Source organism: Haliotis cracherodii, unplaced genomic scaffold (assembly GCF_022045235.1).
Source record: "Haliotis cracherodii isolate W230 unplaced genomic scaffold, xgHalCrac1.p SCAF_3, whole genome shotgun sequence".
Taxonomy (NCBI): Eukaryota; Metazoa; Mollusca; class Gastropoda; order Lepetellida; family Haliotidae; genus Haliotis; species Haliotis cracherodii.
In genome coordinates, this window is record NW_027266286.1 from 38826346 (window position 1) to 38833898 (window position 7553).

At 37.7% G+C, this 7553-nt stretch overlaps 1 protein-coding gene across 1 annotated transcript in view; it reads right to left on the bottom strand.

The window, feature by feature from the left end:
• Positions 1-1604, bottom strand: part of LOC139475817 (synaptotagmin-1-like) — a 147175-nt gene extending 145571 nt beyond the window's left edge. Inside the window, exon 1 of the mRNA XM_071259019.1 lies at positions 1510-1604. The gene's annotated coding sequence lies outside the window, so the exon portion shown is untranslated. The remainder of the gene's footprint in view (positions 1-1509) is intronic.
• Positions 1605-7553: the final 5949 nt, after the last annotated feature.

Sequence of the window (7553 nt, forward strand, 5' to 3'; positions counted from 1 at the left end):
TTAACAAAAATCTTAAATATCATTTCTGATATTTTGTTGTTGAGTTTTTAAAATATTTTTTTCTTACTTTCGGTAAATATGCATTCAATACCTATTACTGATAACACATTCAGAATTGTACTTGTGCTGTCTTTACACTTGTCTGGACAAATCACAGAAGTCTGGCATGTAGTGGTTGGTAGGATTATGTCCTGTTTTTGTCCAATTCAGACCTTCATACACAACTTTTCCCTGTACTGCGATACGATGGAGTTCTCTCCCTTGTCAAATTGAGCGCAAGGCCCGGCCTTAACTCGGCACAACTAATGAAAATTATGAACTTTTATCAGTAAAATATGCATATTTAGATAAAATAAATGACACTTGATATAGAGAACATGAATAATCATAAAGGTTGGTGAGTGCATTTTGTTCCGTTTAGCGTACATGACAAGTACCACGATACCCCGAGGTTGCAGGCTTCTCACAAAATGCAAAATTTTTAGAGTTACATTTGCTGTTAAGATTAATTAATATAATAATAATTACTTTAGCATAAGAGAATTCTGATGCTTTGTAAGTGTTAAAGTGACTAAAAGTACACTTGTTTTGTAGTTTTTCCTGCTACAATAGAAAACGGAGAGGCGAGGTACACAACATCTTTTAGAGCACCACCCGAACACCAATAACTAAACATTGATGAAATCATTCGCTCTTCTGTGCTGAATTCCCATGTTACATAAGCAAATTTTGAATCCACCAAGAAAAAGCTGATCCATATTTCAAGACTTGCAAAGTTTTGTTTCCCTTTGTGTGTTTGCTTTGATAAATAATTAGTAGTGAAAATTAGCAGTGAAAACATAAATATTGTTTTGAAACAAGTTGTAAGATAAATTGTATCTGACAAACACTTATGAAGTAATCTATTTCTCATCCACTAATACAAAAACATACCAGTCTCTAACATGTTGAAAATTTATGTATCATTGGCAAACAATAATTGTTAGGCCTAACTGTGAAGTGGATCATTATGTGGAGATGTTTTTTGGGGTGTTACATTTTCAAACATTTCAAAGTGAGGGTTGAAGAGGAGGGGCATATATATGTCCTTTGGACATCCAGGGAGTAAAGGCATATTTTTGTGTTGAATTGATAGTAGATCTTATGAAGGCAAAGTAGTTCTATGCTAAGTACAGTTGATATAACGAAAGTTAATAAACAATAAAATCAATATTTTCTAAAACCATGACGAGAATACATGTTATAAAGCATGATCAATTAGTTCTCCAGGTAGAATAAAGTATTGGCCCAAATTTACAACTTAATTTCACGGGTTTATGCTAGACATACAGTAGACTAACAAGATGTATCATACTAACATCCAATACGGGTAGGGAACGGGTATCCACCAGCCAGATTAACGACAGTCGACTGTCAACACCGTCAGTCAACCGTATAGATGAAGGAAAGAACGGTGAACGAACATATCTCCCAGAGAATATAATGTAATAATTCCACATATATACTTACAGTCGTACTGTCATAACACATTGACAGCAAAGCGTCCGTTGATACGCTAGCCTGAAGGTAAGAAATGAAGAGTACGTAAACAGGATTAACTAGTGACGTCAACACCATTTGCCTCCCTTTGTTATCATGGTTCATGTAAAAAATTAAACTGCCTGGTGGAATCGTTTGGATGCCATTCCGAAAGGACCGCACCCGAACGAGAACGTTTATGTTGAATAGCCCTGGACATTGGGTCTCTTTGGCCGAATATGCATATTCCGTCCAGAATGGAAATTACCAAATATCGAAGGTATACTGGGAATCGTCTCGCTATTTAACTAATCATTTCTTGTGCTGACTCACACTCACAGGATCATGTAACTAATAATAATAAACTCTCGGACGAGTCTGTTTAGAGTATGTATTTTTCAATTACTAAGATGATGTGGATGTTGACGACAAAAGAAACATTACAAAACTGAAAGTTGGACACTTTGGGTCCAAACCCCGCACAGTGTTACAAAATGGTTGAGTATCAATGGCCCAAACACAACAAAAGTTTGCTGAGTAATGCACGTGCTACATTACCCAGATCAGTGGAACTTGAGTTTACTAAACCTATATTATCACCCCTACCACCTCTGCCAATATGTATAGTACGCTTGATTGTGTTAGTGGCTTTTGGCAAATACCACTCCACCCAGATGCAAAACACAAGTCGGCTTAAATAACAATAAATGTATGGAATCGCCTCAAAATTGCTCCTATGACATTTCTGCAAACCTTTTCAGAGGCAATAAAGAAATGAATTGGCGTTACATACTAATACATATTTTCTAAAACGTTTTTGGAACATTTGAGTCACCTCAAGGCAGTATTCCAAAAAATCAAAGAAGCAGGACTCGCTCTTAAACCAAGCAAATGTAAATCTGCGACAAAACAAGTCAGCTACTTAGGGCATATCTGTAGCAAAGATGGCTGCCATATCCATATACTTCAAAAATAGATTCAGTCACACAGATCCCACCCTCTAAAAATGTCCATGATGTGTGTCATTTCTTACATTTGGTCTCGTATTATCACAAATGTGTAGCAATCCTTTTTGGCATCGCCTCACCTCTATACTATACCTTCTGAAAAAAGACGCGTCTTTTGAATGGTACAACAATTGCCAACAGGCATTCGAAAAGCTAAAGCAATCCTTTACAACAACCCCACCCTTGCATATCCCGACCAAAACAAACCATTCATCCTCATAACTGATGCATCTCAAACTGCAATAGGGTACATTTTAGGCCAACTTGATTCTCGTGGCCTAATTTGGAATGATGTTGTTAATTCATGTCCTTTGACCATTAATAACGTTTCTTTTGCTCGTCAGTTTCCAAGTGAGGGTATATGATGCTTAATGGTTCTTTCCCATCACAGCCAACAACTGTTATGGCCTCTTGCATTGGAAGATTTGAAATGATTATCAATAAATAAGGGGTTCAGGCATACTGTCTCTCAGTCAACGATTATGGCTTTGCTCATGAAATATTCTGTATTGATGAGGATGGCCATATTGTGGTCAAGACTTGTTATTGAGGCTGTTATTTTTTATCAAGCAGATGAATGCTTAGTTCTTTTTATTTACACAAAATTATGAGCTGTGTCTTCCTCCCACCGCAAGATCCAAAGGTGAAATATATGCCATGTGACCTCAGCCCAGCTACAGAGTGTGCTGGGGTCATCGAGTGTGCATAAGTTCCTCTGGTGATCCATTATAATCTCTACATGCAATATGTCGTTGAACAAACCCAGGGCTGTTGGGAGTTTTCAAAATTTGTTAGTGAAACTTGTACCGCACTACATAAGCACGTTGGTATTACACAATTTGTAACAGCTGTGTGTTTATCAAACGTGTGGTCTTGTTTTCATGCCGAAGCTAACGGACCCGCAAATGAAAATTAACAGACTGCAACCTTCACTAGACAATCCAGTGATTGACATCGTGAGCATCGATCCACACAACTGGGATACGATGACATCCATCAACCAAGTCAGCAAGCCTGACCACCCGATCCCGTTAGTCGCCTGGCTCTTTGACAAACATAGTCGCCTTTTACGGCAAGCATGATCAACAAACAGCGAGTACATTTACATCTTACAGTGGTAATACAACACGTACTACACATCTAAAATATTCTATATTAGCTCTGTAAGATTTCCAATTACTCGCTGTTTCTTGATCGTCATGGCAAAGACGAACCTAATATGAACCAGCAAGGTGAATGGGTTTACCTGGGACAGTTTGCTAAAATTTAATCCATTTATTGAACATGTCACGAATGATTTAGTTATACAGTTAACACGTCAATATCATTAGTCTGCTTCAAAAAAAGTGCGTAATAGTTAGTGGTGACGCTTTTTGTGAAGCAAGTAATGTACTTCAAGCTTGACTATTTTTCCACACCTTGATTAATTTTATTCAGTCTCAAATTATGCAAATATATATGTTGATTGCAAATTTTGCTTACAAATTACGTAGGTCAGGAAATAAAAACAACAACATAGTTGCATGCGACTGGTATAATTCTCTATGGTGTTTAATCCCAGTTCTGGTCTCTACAAACAGTTCGGTCACGTTTCGTTTTCGAAGTCCAATTTTCGTATTTCGAATCCGTTGAGTCACTCACCCAGAGTAAGTTGGGTCCTAAACTGGTTCCCGGCTCCCTATGCGCGTCGTCAACTTGCGCCAAGCCTAGTTAGGCCGGATGATACGCAACGCAACTGAGCGTGACCAGAGACTGGGCTACCGTCTGCAAGGACAGCTAAATAAACTTGGAGGCTGGAGGAAATATTTGTTTTACGCATTTTTGCATAAACACTGATTGGTTAACTGTGATCTATAAAGATTTCGACAAAGGACACATGTTAATTAATTTCTTCAGCCTAAACAAACAGACAAAAAGAACAGCGGAGCTCATCGGATGTCATTTGGAAATACCCCAGATGGTTATAGTTTAATACTAAAAAGAGTATCCATGCAGTGAAAGGATTTTCGGATTTCGGCTTGCGTCGATAATACGATTACTACTCCCTTGTTGTCATCCACGTTTTCTCGTATAACCCTACACTTGTGTATTTGTCGTCATTCACTCGATGCTCAGTTAATGAATTTATTACAGGTGCAATTAGTGGTAGCACCACTTACATTACCTGACAAAGGTTCCCATTTGGCATTTATTGTGTCTGGGGTAATTATTCAATCTAAATCCAGGTTTGAAGTGAGGTGAAATGTGTGTTATGTAATATGCACGTGGCAGCCCAGCAAGAGATGAATGATCAGTTGATTTACTTTGTTTTGTAAATCAACGGATCGTTCCTAGTCATCAAAGGATTAACAGAAAATACGTTGATTGATTTATCACTGTTATCTTGCACAGTGGATATGTCAAGAGTGAGTGTTTACATGTCTAGGTTTTCTAATACAAAGGGAATACACTCATATATTGGCGTGAAGTGCCGCTGTAAAAACAACATACTTTGTTCAAATGGTTAACTGATAATACGTTGATTGATTGATCATTGTTATCTATCACTCAATGGATTTTTTAGGAACCGTGGACGTTATGAAAATAGTTGTCACGTGGGCTTTCTCAGCCGACCATTGAGACGTGACACCTATGTAAAACACCTGAGACAATCCAAGTGATCAGTTGAGAAACGAACACGGGTTATAATATCCCGAAACGATATATATCTTTTAAAATATTTGATTGTTAGTGAGACACGTGACATCGAATAAGTTTCTTTGTAAAGCTGCAGACGAGTGGGATATTGTTCCTTTGTGTGGATATTCATGGATACATTCCTCGAACAAGGAAGCTGCCTAAAATTTATACACATAAATTTGGTAGGTTGTAATTATGATATTTGCATTTTGTTTTTTCCTTCTTTTGAACCGATTCGTTCTTGTTTCTCTACGTCTTGGTTGGGAAATTCTTCAATGCGCGATAGACGTTATTTTCACAGGTCTTTTCCTTTGTAAGCGTGTATATATTACTGTCAATTTGTAAAATGTGATTCTCTCAGGCAATTTATAAAATGTGTAAATATTTCAGTCATTTCGACTAAAAAATCTATCCAGATTGATTAAGACGATCAAAAAGGCCTACAAACATCACAACAGATTATTATGTAGGATTAGCAGCTTTTCAACGTAACATTTTCAGTCTCTTGGTGATGACATTAAACATCAAAATGTTTGGAATTTGTTATCATGATAATACAGATAGAAATGTTTTTCAGTCACTTTGTAAAATAACTGAATATTTAGACGTTTAATAAATGTGTTACACATTTGACAGTAAAAAAAATATACACACTATAAAAAAGCAATGCTCGGGTGAAATATTTACTTTGTGTTGCAAGTCAAAAGTGTAAACGAAAATCGCAAAATTACCAAGCAAGTGACTTCGTCACCATTACCGATGCTATTTCATTTTGTTGATCAATTTGACCATACGCCCTTATTACTAACAATAAAAGTGACTAATGCGCTTACGAATGGCGCAGCAGAGGTCGCGAACTAGTCTAGATTTCTGCTATACATCCGGGTACTCACTGGGGAAAAACAATAACAAAGGCAACAACCAGTCCCGGGGAATTGCGTTAGATCAGTGCCCCTTTAAGCTGGTTCCCGGCTCCCTATGCGCGTCGTCAACTTGCGCCAAGTTAGGAGCCGGTACAGGCCAAAATACACCTGTGAAAAGCGTGACATCTTGCGTTTGCGTTTGCTTTGGTAAACCAAGGACGTATAAACGTCTTTGGGTAAACGAAAATCTGATGGCGGGCAATTTTATAGAGTGGAAAATAGACAAACAAAATCAACTGACAACTTTCGGAGCGCTAAGGCGGATAAAAGTGGTTCATGGGTTGAATTCTAAGTGAAGACAGAAAAAAAAAAAAAAATGTATTTATGAAATTCGATGATTTTGTTTGCGTTCGTATATTCACATAAACCTAAAACAATTAGATCATGCCCTCTAAATGGTTAAAAGAGCTGCATTGTTGACATATTTATTTACAAGAATTCACTTCTATATTTTGGACAACCTTTAGAACACGGTACTGTATTCTAAAGCTAGGCCGAAGATTTATAGATTTTCGGGCAACGAGGTCCATTTACACCTTGTCCAGAATGAAGGTTTACAAACTTCCTAAAAATGTTATGAAGTAGAGAAACTGACACAGGCTTCCCCTTGGATGATAGAGGGACATATTTGTCCCTCCTCTTCAACCCTCACTTTGAAGTCAAAAAAATTTCAAACTGCAGCAGTCACAGAGACACTTCACAGTTTTGAATACGGTGGGACAAAGTTAGGAATATTTTCAATGCGACATTTATACTGTATGGGTGGCTCTACATATGTCGACATATATAAACTTCCTACATGCGTATCTCGTTCAAATACCTGAGAATATTTTATACGCTCAAAGTTTTCTGACAAGTGTATAATAAATATTTTTCTCGCATAGCACAATTTGGGGTGTATTCGAAAACCTGCGAAATGTTCCTGCAAAGAATACGCTAGACTATGTTTACTATCATTTCTCTTACATATCGATATCATGTACGTAAAATATATGAAGAAAATAATTTTGGAAATTTAATTTCCTACAATTAATTACAATTTAAAGTTTGAAGGTCTTTCCTCCACCCGATGGTGGCACATCTAACAAAATGACTTAAAGTAGTTTGTGACGTTTCTCGGTGGAGGCTTTTGTAGAAGGGTAGCGCTTCGTCTAAAAATAGCGACCAATGAAAAATTACATAACATAGTGTATGTTTAATATTTCGAAGGCGCTCACAGCCATCGTTTCATTGGCCTGTACCGGCTCCTATATATTGTGATATTGGAGACGGGGCCCAGCTTACTAAGCTGGTTCCCGGCTCGCTATGCGCGTCCTCAACGGCTTTAGTTTGGACCACGTCTCCAATATCGCAATCAAGCTCCTCACAGCGATAGTACGTTCCCGGAGCTCTCTATACTACCGAGAGTGTAACGAAGGCGTCACAC